Raw genomic sequence first — 14,706 nt, 5'->3', positions numbered from 1 at the left:
CAACCCCAGGCATGGAACAGGGTAAGGCTGGTGGAGGGCATGAGTCAAGCTGAGTTGTTTGTTTGTTCTCCAGGGCAGGGACACGCAAGAGTCAATAAACACACTGGAGCCTCTGTGACTGCTGCTTGGAGCAACAGATCAGCTTGTTTGTTCTGGAGAATTTGAACTTGGGTCAAAATGGCTCTCAGGGCCTCCCTTCCCTGAGGAAGAGACCTCTAGGCAGCAACTGGGGTCATCCCCTGGGCAGCCAGGTGCTCTGCCTAACAATACCGTCTACACATGAAGCTCCTGCCACCAAGCCATTTTAAAATTCATAACATGCAATGGACATGCCAATCTGCCACCTACTGCGTGTGGGATGTCTTCTTATTTTACACAAGCCACAACATTAACAACAGCACCAGGTGAAGGCGATGGTTGGTTCACAGGGTTACAGAATCCCAGCACTGGGATAACCATAAGAAGCAATTTCAAACTCCTGCTGCATCTATGCAAGATAACTATTCCCATTCACTTTAAGTTACACTGTCTTGTTTTGTTTTGTTTTTGTTGGTTTGTTGGTTTTGTGGGGGGTTGTTTGTTTTTTGGGTTTTTTTGGTTTTTTTGTTTGTTTGTTTGTTTTTAGATTTTTGAGATAGGGTCTCAGGTAGTTCAGGTAGGTCTCAAACTTGTGGGGAGAAGCAGAGGATAGCCTTGAACTCCTCATCTTCCTGCCTTACCAACTGTGTGTTGGGATTACAGGCATGGACCACTGTGCTTTACTTGACTTTTCTTCTTTTATTTCCCCCAATACACAGAAACTTTAACTTTCTCAGACTATGCAATCCCAAGCCCACCTCTAGTCAGGTAACGACATGAGATGACCCCCGTGTGTTCTGAGCTTTGCCCTTTAGGAATCCCCTAATCGGGGACTGGAGAGATGGTTCAGTGGTTAAGAACATTCGCTGCTCTTGCAGAGGATCGAGGTTTGGTTTCTAGCACCCACGTGGCAGCTCACAACCATCTGTAACTCTAGTTCCAAGAGACCTGACAACACCTTCTAGCATCTGTAGGCACCAGGTGTGCATACAGTGCACATGCATGCATGTGGTCAAAGACACTCATACTCATAAAAATAAATAAATGTTACAACAAAGGATCTAATCTGAGTAAATCAATAAAATATAAAAACCTACAAAAATGACCTTAGGAGCCTAAGAAAGTGGTTCAGTCAGTGACAGCATAAGCAGGAGTTTGGACCCCTAGCACCCATGAAAAAAGTCAGGCACTGCATCATGCATCTGCTATGCCAGCACTGGGGAGGCAGTGACGGGCAGAGCCCTGGGGCTTGCTGGCCAGTCAGTCTATTCAGCAGTGAGCTCCGAGTTTAATAAGAGACCTTGTCTCAAAAAATAAGGTAGAGAGACATCCAACATCTCCACACACACATGCTCATAATATGTATTCACACCTGTGCACACACAAACACACACACTTACCTGAACATTTATATACATACAAACGTGCACACACAAATAACTTCAGGTTAGTTATCGAGCACAAGCAGCTGGTGCAGCCATAGCTGGGCTTCATAATGCAGAGTCAAGAGGCACCCAGACACAGACGTTGCTTTGGGAAGGCCTCCTAGAACAGGGTTTCTAGAGCTGACTGGAGGGAAAGAAAAGGACAGAATCATGAGGAAAGCGTAGAAGCTCTGCAGCCAGGGCGGAAGAGCAGCCTAAGGACAGCATGGGGGCAGAAACACATGGCTTGAAGAGAGGTGTGGACCACAGAGGAAAACAGGAGAATTGTGAGACGGAAGGGGAAGCTTGGCAACAAGACTGGAGTTTGAAGCTGGGGGTAGAGGCACACCCCTCTAATCCCAGCACTCAGGAGGCAGAGGCAGGAGGACCTCAGTGAATTCAAGGCCAAAATTCTACATTTTGAGTTTCAGCCCAGCTACATGGTGAGACCCTATCTCAAAACAAAAACAAATAAACAAAAAAGCCAATTTTGCTAGCCACTGATGCTAGTATGGTGGGCTATTAACAGTCCTGAAACCCTTATGAACCCTTAAGTACAGCGGGATAAAGGCGGGGGGGGGGGGGGGGGCATGCAGGACTGACATCCCTGTGGAAGATGTTGTGCTGCTCAGAACGCGGAAGGGGAAGAAAGGCTAAGCTCATGACGTGAAGAAATGACACTAGTTCCAGTCCTGAACCTGACACTTCCTCTGACATCTGTAAAATAATGGCTGTCTGCCTTTGCAGTTCAAAACCCTGCAATGCCAAGAGACAAGAGACACTAAGGACCGTTGTGGTGGGTCCTCCACAAATCCATTCAATATTTCCCCTTATACAAGACAAGTCTAAGTTCCCTTTATCCCCATGACTGAATTACAGCTTGAACATATTTACTACGTCAAAGATTAATCCTCTAAACCCAGCAAACTCGCTGGTTCAGCTGCAAGGAAATATCTCTATAAAAAGAATAGACTCTATAAATTATTGGTCACTTACCTAAGGTTGTTACTAAATTATTTTAAAAGGATATATATATTCTGCTCCTACACTCTCACTTCTGTCTTTCTCAGACTAATTGCTTCCTGAACTAGGAAGGGTGTCCAGACAGAGACCTGGGAAGTTTGATATATTCCGGATCCTTCAACTGCTAAGATTCCAGATGATAAATAAACTGTGCAGTGGAATCTGAAGCAACCTATTCAGACACTTGAAACGAGTAAGAGGAGAAGTCTCAAGATTACTCTTTCTTTCTCTCTCACATTCTAAGCAGCACAAAAGTTGGGTAGGCTTTCTTAGGGACGTCAGCCTTCCCATGCTTCCACCTCGGCCTTTATCCTGTTTCATTAAGTGTTCATGTCTCTGTCCATCACTCCAGAGTGAAACATCTTTGACAGCAGGGATTGGATTTTATCCCTTTCTAAGTCTGAGCTGGCATAGTGATTGACACATAATTGCACTTAGTAAATGATTGCTCCTTGTGGAACTGTGTAGATGAAGACATTGTAATCAGAGTGGGAAGGTCATTCTAGGGTCTTGTCTTGGTCTTAACCATGCTCCCTCACTCTGGGGACCATGCCCAGCTTTGACAGATGCCCACCCCTCACTCCAGTACCCTCTCCATGTTTCTGTCAGTGCTTACTAGCTCTCCTGTGATGTCTGGCTTACTTGCCTATCTTCTCACCCACTTGTGTCAAAAAGGTAGAAACCTTGTCACCTTTTGCATCCTTTGTCTGGAATTGTAGCTATCATAAAGTAATTTGTTGGATGAATCAGTGAAGCACAGTAACTCATCCTTTCTACATTATGACTGAAGAAAGAATCTTTAAGAGAATATCACCAGCACTCAGGAGGCAGAGCCAGGCAGATCTCTGTGAGTTCAAGGCCAGCCTGGGCTACCAAGTGAGTTTCAGGAAAGGCGCAAGGCTACACAGAGAAACCCTGTCTCGAAAAACCAAAAAAAAAAAAAAAAAAAAAAGAGAGAGAGAGAATATCAAAAGTCAATTTCTGTGATGTATAAACATAACATAATCTACTGACCAAAGAAGAGGCTGACAGAGGTGAGCATATATTTTAACTCTCCAAGCCTGCTTCAGAAAAGCGAGTTGTCTCTATGAATTAAATTAACGAGGTATTTGTTTATCTGTGGCACATTGGAGTATATGAATTTGGGGTCTAAATTGCACTGTGAGAAATGTGGAATGGAGCAAAATGTACAACAGGTCCTACTACTCAGGGACCATCAGATTGAAACACTTGTCAGCAAAACTCATATAAAAAAGATGAAAAACATGAGTGCTATGAAATTAGCCAAAGAAAGGCATCAGATAAGATAGGTTCTGGGGTACTTGGCTTGGGAAATGAGCAGAGGTTGTACAGATCATTCCCATTTTGACACATTTTCTTCTTACTGGCCCATGAGAATTGTTTAGATATAACGTGGAAAGCACAGATTGAAAGGATGAATAAAAACCTCACAGCTGCTAACAACCTGAAGTATAATTTGGAAGACTGATCAGCATTACAAAGGAAGGAGGAACCAAAATGTCTGGCCAAGGCTAGAGGGGCAGCATAACAAGAAGATCTTGGACCTGATTTGTACAGTGTCATGGAATTCCTACAACAGCTAGGAGTGTAGGAATCCATAGGGATCATTAGGAGAGATTAATAGGAATACTAATAACTAATCAACTGAAAGACCAAGACAACACACTCTCAATGATGCATAGTTGGATCTGTTTTCCTAAGGTGGTCCACATTCCAAACATACTCATCTCACACCAAGACCATGTCCTCTGTCTACGACCGGCCTCTCCTGCTCGGCTCCAGGAAGCCTTCCACAACTAATGACTCCTTGGTGACTGTCCTCCAGCCATAAACATAGAGAGGCCAGCCAGACTGTGTGCTGAGTTCTAATCCCTGACCTCCTGTCACTAGCTGTCTGCTTTTGGAACACACAGTCTATCTCATCTCAGTGCAAGGGCCACCAGAATAGAAGCCATCTTATCTTTGCTCGTGACTCTTGCTGGCAGAAGGTGTTCATAGCAGGAAAGCAAAGAGTGCCCACAGACAGCCATCAGCTGGCTCCACTACCCGCATCGCAGAACCTGCCACGGGCTCTTCTCACACTGGAGTTATGGCTCTCCCTGTAAAAAGTCATTGTAATTATGAAAAATGTGTGGGGCTCTTTCCAGTGTTTAGGCAAAGCCTCTGGCTGTCCGGATGAGCTGAGATTTAAGATCTTGTTCTCCATAAAGATGGCCAGATAGCTGAAGAGATAGATGTGTTAACGCCTAATTGGCCATTGTTGAGTCATCAAATCTGTTTTAGAGAGCAGGATTGGACAGTCCTGACAGGTAAGGGAAGGCAGGACACAGCCGGGGGGGAGGGGGTAGCAAGGGACTATGGCAATCAGTCTCCTCTCTGTATACTGGCTCCCTCAGGAACTTTCACTCCTCTGCAAAGAATTTCCAAGAACAGTAGATCTGAACCTTTCTCAGGAGCCTCATTCAACTGAAGACAATGCCGTTGCTCTTGTTCAAAGCTCCGGTTGTTTCTGCTCCGTAACTCCGACCGCCTCTGGACAGGCCGGCAGCCTCTTGTTCTTGAGTTTGTAACACTTTAAATCCACTAGTCAGCATCTTCCCATTTCTTTTTCCTTTAAATAATTTTTTTATTTTATTTTAAATTATGGGGGGTGGGGAGGTATGTGCACATAAATGCCTCTGGAGGACGGAGGAGGGATTCAGATCCCCTGAAACTGAAGTTTCAGGCAGTTGTGAGCCACCTGATATGGGAGCCGGGAACTGAACTCAGGTCTGCTGTAAGAGCAGTACCGACTCTTAACAGCTGAGCTATCTCTCCAGCCTCTTGGTTCTACATATCTGACGTTTCTTGTCACTGTTCCGATTACAGCTTTCTTATTTTCTTTCTTGTGTGTATGAATGTTCACACATGTGTGGGTTCATGTGTAGATATGAATGCTCTTGCTGGTAGAGGTCAGAGGTTGATGTAAGGAGTCTTCTTTGATTTCTCTCAGCCTTATATATCAAGGTAGTGTCTCACAGTGAACTCGGAGCTCACCGATTTGTCCAGTCTAGCTAGCCAACTTGCCCTAGAGATCCTCTGCCTCTGCCTCCCAAGAGCTGGGATCACAGGTAAGCTGTCACATTTGCCCGGAATTTATGTGAGTCCTAAGGTTGAATCTGGGTTCTCAAATTTGCCCAGCAAACACTTTGCTCACCTAGTCCTTTCTCTAGACCCTCAACATTCTTATTTATATTCCCTTTTCAAAGCATATGACTTTTAAAAACACCTTTCTAGGCATCTCATAATTGTAGTAAACATCATACAACTCAAAGTGGATAAACTAGATTATTTGGGCAATAATTAATTGTAGGCAGAAAATAGTGCAGAGATATCAGCCAACCTCCAAAGCCTAGGGGGAGATGACAGGCCCAGTATGGATACGAAGGAAGAAAACAGTACTATCCTCCCTTGTGACTTTGAAAGCCGGGGAAAGAGAACAATTGATGTGATTGAGGTAAGCATGTTAAAGCCAGAGTATGTGAATCTTCTAGCATCTTTCCTCAGATTTTTCAAGAAATTAAAATAACTGCCCTGGAGAACAGGACAGCATGACTTCTCAAGGGAAATCTGTGAATTGTCTTCCTTCTTAGAAAAATGACTGGATTTGTGGAAATTATACAGGCCTGGTGCTGATTTCTAGAGCAAATGTGTGGGGACAAGATGGGAACTCAAGGCCCTGGTCCTCTCTGCTTGTGACATCCTGTCTGCCCAAAGTCTGAGCCAAGAGCAGAAAGTCCACATTACTGCCTCCCAACATGTCACTGTCATCCCGTTATTGGGAACTGAAGTCCAGGATGCAAACCCCACTGCTGAGGAACGAAACCGGAACGTGGTTGTACCCAGGGACTCAGAAACACGTGTTCCCGAGTCAACTCCAGCAATTCTTCTTTGTCTCCACTACAGATACCTGAGATACAGCTACCCAAGACAGAGGTAAGAATATTTCATGAAATACCCTTCTTGGTGACTAGTCATGGTGGTACACACTCAGGAGGCAGATGTAGATGAATCTCCATGATTTCAAGGCCAGCCTAGTCTACATAGCCAATTTCAAGCCAGCCAGGGATATGTAGTAAGACCCTGTCTCAAAAACAAAACCAAAAACAAACCAAAAAAAAAAAAATACCTCTTCATTTAAAATTGCGCTGGTGTAACATGTCTCATAACTCTTCTACAAACTTAGCTTACCCCTGAGCAACTTTGATGGAACCCACTTCCTCTTCTTCCTGTGTCAAATGAGGTAGCTGGTTACCTCCATCCCTTCCGGTTTCTGTCATTCTATACCCTTTGAGATCCCTTGGCCCTACTTCACGAGGATTCTAGAACATATTGAACTTCTGAAGTGCTCCCTGGGGAGGGAGGATGGCAAACAGTAAAAGGAACCTTGTGGATACCACATCAGAATTCAAGGCAGGCAAAGCAAGGTGAGAGCCAGGAGCTCCCCTGGGGTACAGAGGGTGCTGGATGCCCTGATCATCTAGAGTAATTGCTGCCGCCACTACGCTGACAGTAATAACCCCAGAACCACCGACAGCCCTTTTCATCTGAGAGATCTCAAAGCACTCAGCCGCCAGGTGCTTATTAAGCCCTCTTGGATGAGGTTGGCCCAACGGGTCTAGGCCCTTCCTACAGACGGTCAAGGTCGGAGGGTGACTCAGAGAATCCAAGGAGCCAAAGATGCAGGGGTGGGGGGCATAAGCTCCCTACACGTGGGAAAATGAGCCTCCTTGGCCCAGTCCTGGGTCTGGACTCCAAGGGAATGGAAAGGAGGCAAACTCCTCCCCATATTGTCTACAAGCAGGGTCATGTAGAATTAATCCAACATGAGGCTCATTTCCCCCAAATACCAGACAGGACTGTTTACAGCCCGAGAACTGGCAGAAGGCGTAGGGAAGTGGGCATGGGCAGCTCGATTTTGGAAGGCAGGAGCAGACGTAAGGAAAACATCTCCTCTTAAAGGGGATGAGCTCCGGCTGAGGAAACACCACGTGATTCAAGTCTGGGTCTGAGGAGCGTGGTTCTAGAAAGCACAGGTCTTAGGAATAACACTGCAGAGAAAGCAGTTCTCTGGCAGCAAAATCACTGCCTAGGAAGCCTGGGTTCAATCTGGAAGGACAAATGTTTGCTTCTGTGTTCCACACAGTGGGTAGATCAGAAGGTGATTTCTACTCACCGCCCCCCATACTTTCACACCCCTTCTTAGAGCCTCCCCGGTATTACAGTGAGAACCAAGTGCATCCCTGGACGAAAACAGCCCATTCTGGCCAGTCACACCACTGTGGACCCAAAACCATTTTTGAATAACTTTCTGATACAGATTTTGAAGCCTGCCTTTAGAATGAGGATTAAACCCATAGACCATTTGGATGGAGCACCAGACAGTCTCAGAAAAGCAGAGTCTCTGCTTGCCCGCTTTGCTACTGCCACTCTGGCAACAGGCAGAAGAGTCCCTGCTGGCACGTGTGCTTTTCAACAGAACCTACGTCAGAAGACACACTTCAGGATACTGAGTTTGGGCGGTGACTCGTGTATACATAAGGGGACACAGTTGCATACCTGCCCTCATCTTTTTGGAGAACTTCAGCCAAATAAATCACTGCTGAGGCACCCAGTGGTGACTGCTACATTTCAAATGTAATCACTTTCAAGAAAACTGTGTTTTATGTTTTAACCTGAACTCACTAAACATAGAAGGCAAGAGAGTCTTTCTGTAGACTATCCTGTGTATCTGGAGGAAGACTACTCGAGTATATAAGAGATTCTGAGAACTAACTGATAACAGGAAACTATCTTGTCAGGAAGGAGAGTTAGATGATAGCTCCCCACTGGCCTCTGGAAGCCAAAGCTCAGACCCAGGACCCTGCTCCCAAATATTTCCATCTTGCCAAAGCTCTCAAGGCAAAGGACACATTAGAAATTCACTCTGGCTGGGTGGCGGTGGTGGCGCATGCCTTTAATCCCAGCACTTGGGAGGCAGAGGCAGGCTGATCTCTATGAGTTCGAGTCCAGCCTGGTCTACAAAGCAAGTTCCAGGATAGCCAAAGGCTGTTACACAGAGAAACCATGTCTCAAAAAACAAAAACAAAAACAAAAATATGAAAAGAAAAAAGAAAAAGAAATTCAGTCTGTAATTATTACTGTGCTCATCAAGACCATCACTGTCTCTGCAAAGGACCTGTTGTTCACCCCCACCCCAACACCCAATGGTAATAGTCCTACATGGAGAATTGGAAGAGACCCATTTGCCTAGAAATGGGGAGACCCCACCCCCAACCTCCAAGAGAAGGGGAGGCAGGGGAAAGACTCTCATTAGCAAGTCGCAGGTGGTGTTACCAGGGTGTTATTTATTATTTGTTGGCTGCCAAGGCTTTCCTGAGCCTGAGCCTGCAAAGGCAGAGCCATTGCCTCAGGGGCTGCAAAGTCTGAGACAGACAAACAACACACAACCCAAGCTTGAAATCCGCCTCACTGGGAGCTGGGGGCAACCTCAGGGATAGGAGTCACACCCCTTCTACAGAGTCCTCTAGTCCCTTAATGTCTTGGGGAAGGCACAAGTGTTCCAGTAAGGACATAGATTGGAGGCATGGACTCTGCCAAGGAATGGGGGGCTCCAAAGAAAGAGCCCCAGCACAGGTTGGGGCAAGAGGTCTCAGTATGGTGTGAGAGGTAGGAGGAAATGAGATCAGGGTTACAGGCTGGGACAGCAGGCAGAGGAGGCGGGTTGGGGGGAGAGGCGTTGCTGAATGGATGGGGGAGGCCAAGAGATGTCATCAGCTGTTGCGTGGGGGAACACTGATGCCAGAACACAAGTTGTGGCAAGAAATGAGCTGCAAGCAGTACCAAATGATTGAATGGGCATTCAACCAGAGGGAAGAGGGGCTTGTCATCAGCAGTACCCTATGTGGAGATGCTACTGATCCGAGATGGCTGGTTCATTCTACATAAAACAGACTCAAAGGCTCAAGTATAGCACAGTAGGACTCACCAAGACAACCCTGGCCACGTATCTCTTTGTTACCTCGTCGAGTGAAGAAAACTTCAAGTCTCCTGTGACCTCTTTGCCTAAGGAAGTCATCTGAGGACTCCCTGTGCTCTCAGAGTTCCAACTTCTGGGCCTGGTTTCTTCCTCTGTACCAACTAACTTAGGCAGCATATCTGAAGTGTTAGCAGAAAAGATAGGGGCTCCTCTCCAACCAAAGAAAAGTGCTTCTCTGCATTTGTCCGTCTAAAATTCATCTAATTTTTAAAATTATGTGCATGTGTGTGTGCCTGTGTAAATGTATGTGCCCCACATGTCTGTAGGTGCCTGAAGAAGCCAGAGCCTTGAATCCCCTGGAGCTGGAATTATAGGAGGCTGTAAGCCACGTGATGTAGGTTCAGAGAACCACTGAGCCACTGCTCTTACCCTCTGCGTTAGCGTTTGTACGCTTCAAGAAAGGCAGACCAGCAAGGAGGAAGGAAGTAGGGACTCCAGGCTAGAACTGGAAACTGATGAGGTGGGAAGTACCTGAATCACACTCTGCTCTTGCACCATCAGCCTAAGATGAGGCCTGCGCGCACAGCAGAACGGCCCCCAACTGAAGGAGTCAATCATGTACCAGCTGTGTTAAAAATTCAGCCCTTTACTGAATGTCACCTTTCACTCATCTTTTTTCCTCTTATTTGGAAGAGAGGAATGACAAGTACTCTTCCTCTTAATTTAGAAATCCCAGAAAATGATCATAAAATCCCAAATCAGGTCACAGACGCCATCAGCCTCTTGCAAGCTCAGCATGCCCAGGCACTCTCTCTGCTTTCTTCCTGAGGCCATCAAACTGGACCAGATGAGGAACTCCAAAAAGAGGAAACATTGAGGAGATTCTAACCCCTCCCTCAGAAGTGTGCATCCATTCCCAGTATCTTTGCAGGGCTCTCCTCACTGAAACAGCTTCACACTGAAACGGCTTCACACCGAAACACTGCAGAGTGCTCTAGCTTGTGACTTATGCCCAAGAGGAGAAGTCATACTTCAGCTTCTTGCTTTAAATTCAGTAGATCTATCTGTAACAAGGTAGGCTGAAGTGACACTTTGCAGAGATCCTGTCTAAAATGGCTCTGGGAGACTTAGGTCTGTGCATCACTCACGTACGGACAGTTGCGGGATCACTGGTGACTGGGGATCCAACTTCCTTCAGCATATTCAAGACAGGGGTACAGACAGCATCCTCACCTGAAAAAGGATAAAAAATAGACATGACTATAATGCAGAATAAATGCTCCCCCACACACCCCATATTGCTAATTCCTAAATTCTCTATGAATATTGGCACTGAAAAAAAAATAACACAGACAATGCAAACATGTTAGATAAATTTTCTAAAATTTGGTTCTGAAATGGATCATACAAAGCTTTGTACAATGTTTTCCTGTTACATTTAGGCATCTAAACATCTGATCACATCTTCTTAGCATGCGCTTACTGGGAGTTAGGCAGAGAAAGCAAGTATGAGGTTACACATTCCGAGCAAAGACACCGCTGAATGGAAAGAAAATCAATAACCACATTTGAATATTCCATTTATTACCAAACTCTCAGAGTTACTCTGCACAGAGAAACTCAGAACTGCCATCCATCCACCAGGGGGCCAGGCAGCTGCAGTCTTTCCTTACAGCGAACACAGTGCAGAGAGAAGCGAATGAGATATTTCTAACCACCACAGGCTTCTAGGGCACAGGAGGGTCTGTTCTCATAATGTTAATGGCAGAATAAATTCTATCCTTCAATTGGTTTTCAATTTGACTAATTTATTGAAGAAGGAGGCAATCAGGCCAGGCATAGTGGAAAACTTCCTAATAGGAATGTGCCTAATGACCTCTAGACCACTTGACTTTAATAAAAGCATCCAATCCCTTCTCTTTTTCAGGCTAGACATGCTGAGGTGGTGGGATGGGTAGGATGACTCTTTGCTTCCTCAGAGCCTTGAATCTTCTTGCCTAAGGGAAGCCAGATCCAATATCCAGGAGGTGAGAGCCGCAGTGTTATTTTACAAACAAGCCCTCCTTATATCAACGCCACTTACTGTACTGGAAGCCGGTATTAAGTGAACCGCTAGTGTAGTGCATCAAGGGCTTATTGAATATTGATTCCCATTTACGTGACAGCAAAATGGCCTAAGAAATCTTCGCTGGATGCCTCAGCCCTTTGATAAAGAGGGTGTTAGTTTTGTTTTATGAAGCCGGGATCCAGGCCAGTCACATCTTATAGCTCCACTTACTTTTATTTAATAAAAACAAGGGATGGTATGGGCGAGAAGGGGGAGGGTGTTGTATCATGTTGTTTTTCAAGAGGATTCGATCTGTTATCAAAGGATAGGAATGAAGTTGGACCCCAGGAAGGATGTTGATCAAGCCGTGAGCCAGGAAATAGAGAAATACCAAATGGACAACCCCAAAAGCACATACAGGTGCCTCACTCAAGGAAAAAAAAGTTTGCTACCTGGTTGGGATAAGGATTTAGAAGTCCAGAAAATACTGTCACAGCAAACAATAGTGAACACTGCTTCTGACAGCATGATGATCTCTTTAGGGAAGCAGGGGTCCTATCACCCTTTCCCATAATCCAGGTCTCCCCTAAGCCAGCCCTCAATCTACAGTATACCACAATTCCTCCAATTGTCCAAAAATTCCAGAAAAAGTAATCACACTGGTTGTCTCATACCAGTCTCCTCTCAGTTCCTAGCAGAGAAAGACTCCCTGAGGTTAAACCTGAGTTTTGTTCACCCAATTCTTCAGAATGAGATGGGGGTGGGACAAATCCTGTCCTGGCTCCCTGTCCCTCCTCTACCCTCCACATTTAAAGTTAGACACCTGTCTCCTCAGTGTGAAGGACAGCAACCTCCCAGAAGGTCCTGGCCTCTGTCTCAAGAGCTTTAACACAAAAGCTATTTTCTTCCAACCTGACCAGTTGGGGTGCAGAGGCAGAGGGATGGCAAGATTGGAGACACAGAGACAGGAGGGTGAACTGGGGAGTGGCCACAAATCGGTCAGCCTGCCAAGAGCCACTGACCCCGTTTTAATATCCCAGAGGTTGGAGGCGAGAGCAGAAATCACAGGCTCCAGAAAAAACAATCTTTGAAAGAAAATTGCCTGTCTCAGCCAGAGATATATGAAAGCGCAGTTACAGTCGGGGGGTGAGGGGAGTGGCTGTAAAACTACACCTGGTTATTGCACCGACTGGCTGACACCATGATGCTTTTGCACTCCAAACAGTTTTGTTTGAAATGAAAAATTCTGTGGACTCCTGTAACTAAGATGGTGGGGATGAGAGAGATAGAAGAGAAGGGGGCGGGCTGCCTCGTGTGGGACAGAGGTGGTCAGGGTTAGCAGTGGGATGAACGGACAGTCAAGATGGGTGGGGACAGGGATTTAGAACTCATGACAGCAGGGCCAGAAGAAGGCGGGAGGATTCCCATGCCAAGTTCCACAGAAGAACTCTCCATCCCTGTCCTCTGATGGGCTTTGTCTGGATTTCATTCATGTCTCTGCCTTTCCAGATGACTTTACATCTTCTCACTTCTCCGCCTTCGTTCACTGCTCCTCTACCCCTTGTCTATTGCCATGTCTTGTTCCCAATGTTCCATGACTATATTTATGACTCCGTCTCCCATGGTATTTGTCCCTCTTGTCCTTCCACTCTTCTTACCGTTCACCTTGTATGCCCATCTCTTTGGCCATCACTCTTTGCTCTCTGATTCTGTGTACTCTGATGAAAAGTGGCCAGGGAGCGGAGAGAGGAAATTCAAAGTAAACTGTTAACTACCGTTTATGAAGCATTTGTTATGTGCCAAGCCCTCACTGACACATCCTCCTATTTAATTCTTACAACTAGTTTGAGAGGTAGGCTTTATTATCCCCATTTTACAGATGGGAAAAGAACATCAAAGAGTCTAAGTAATATAATACTAAGTGGGATTCAAACTGAGGCCTGCCTACTTCAAATACCTCATCCTTAACAATTAGTAGACAAGAAAAACCAGACAGAAATGTGGTAAAAGGGCAAGTTGGTGGGAAAGACCTTGGAGAAAATCATGGAGGCAGGACCAAGTGAGCAGTCTAGACCAATCAATGGCAGAAGCTGGATGCCAATTTTTAACCTGCTTGCTTTGGACCTGAGGAACTGTCTATCAAGTTTGTCTGGGCAGCTAACAACACTCTCCTGACATGGGTTTGAGGGAAGAAAAGCAAGAAATGGGGAGACAGTTCAACCAGCAATGTACTTGCTTACAAGTACTAGGATCTGAGTTCAATCCTCAGTACTCACATAAAAAAAAGAAAGAAAGAGAGAAAGAAGAAAGAAAGAAAGAGAGAAAGGAAGAAAGAAAGAGAGAAAGAAGGAAAGAAAATACAGATATTCCTACAAGGTGATGGGTTCTTGTAATACAGGGATTGGGGAGGCAGAAATAAATGGATTCTGGAAGCTCATTAGACAGAAGTGTAACCTACTTGTGGAGCTCCAGGACAGTAAGAGACGACAGAGAGAGAGAGAGAGAGAGAGAGAGAGAGAGAGAGAGAGAGAGAGAGAGAATGTCGCCTAAGCAATTAAGACCTGAAGTTTCAGTTTCTTCTGACTTCTACATGTATACACACATACAACACACACATACACACACCTCTCTCTCTCTCTCTCTCTCTCTCTCTCTCTCTCTCTCTCTCTCTCTCTCTCTCTCTTTCACCCCCTCACACACAAGAGGCCCACCAGCCCCAAAGGGGAGCTCCCTTCAAAGCCCCACCCACCTGGGCATTATCTTTTTCTAAACCTCCCAAAACCAAACTTTTCCAACTGAGCCTCCAAATCCTTTGGGAAAAAACTAGTTCCTTGCAGCTTGGGATGGCATCAGCGCTCATGGCCAAAGACACCTGTGCACTTGTTCAGTGTAAATAAAATTCACTGGAAAGCTATATTGGATCACAAAATTCTTTTGCCAAAAGACTAATCTTTTGACTTATCCACAGTCAATTTCTCCTTCATCTTAAAACCCCAGAATACTCCATTCCCCTCCCCTTCTAGTACATTCTCCCTTTGCTACTCATAAAAGGTTCACCCCTTCCTCCCTCCCTCCCTCCCTTTCTCTCTCTCTCT

At 45.6% G+C, this 14,706-nt stretch overlaps 1 long non-coding RNA gene across 4 annotated transcripts in view; it reads right to left on the bottom strand.

The window, feature by feature from the left end:
• Positions 1–14,706, bottom strand: part of LOC128117179 (uncharacterized) — a 109,548-nt gene that overhangs the window by 85,017 nt on the left and 9,825 nt on the right. For 2 of the 4 annotated variants that reach the window (XR_008220726.1, XR_008220727.1), the window contains exon 2: positions 10,096–10,797. This is a non-coding gene — a long non-coding RNA (uncharacterized LOC128117179). Of the gene's footprint in view, positions 1–10,095; positions 10,798–13,269; positions 14,688–14,706 lie in introns of those variants that run through there. The other 2 variants (XR_008220725.1, XR_008220724.1) reach the window with 2 other exon arrangements.

Source organism: Peromyscus californicus, unplaced genomic scaffold (assembly GCF_007827085.1).
Source record: "Peromyscus californicus insignis strain IS unplaced genomic scaffold, ASM782708v3 Scaffold_20__1_contigs__length_68692818, whole genome shotgun sequence".
NCBI classification, from domain to species: domain Eukaryota; kingdom Metazoa; phylum Chordata; class Mammalia; order Rodentia; family Cricetidae; genus Peromyscus; species Peromyscus californicus.
This window is presented reverse-complemented; position numbering and strand designations above follow the sequence as displayed.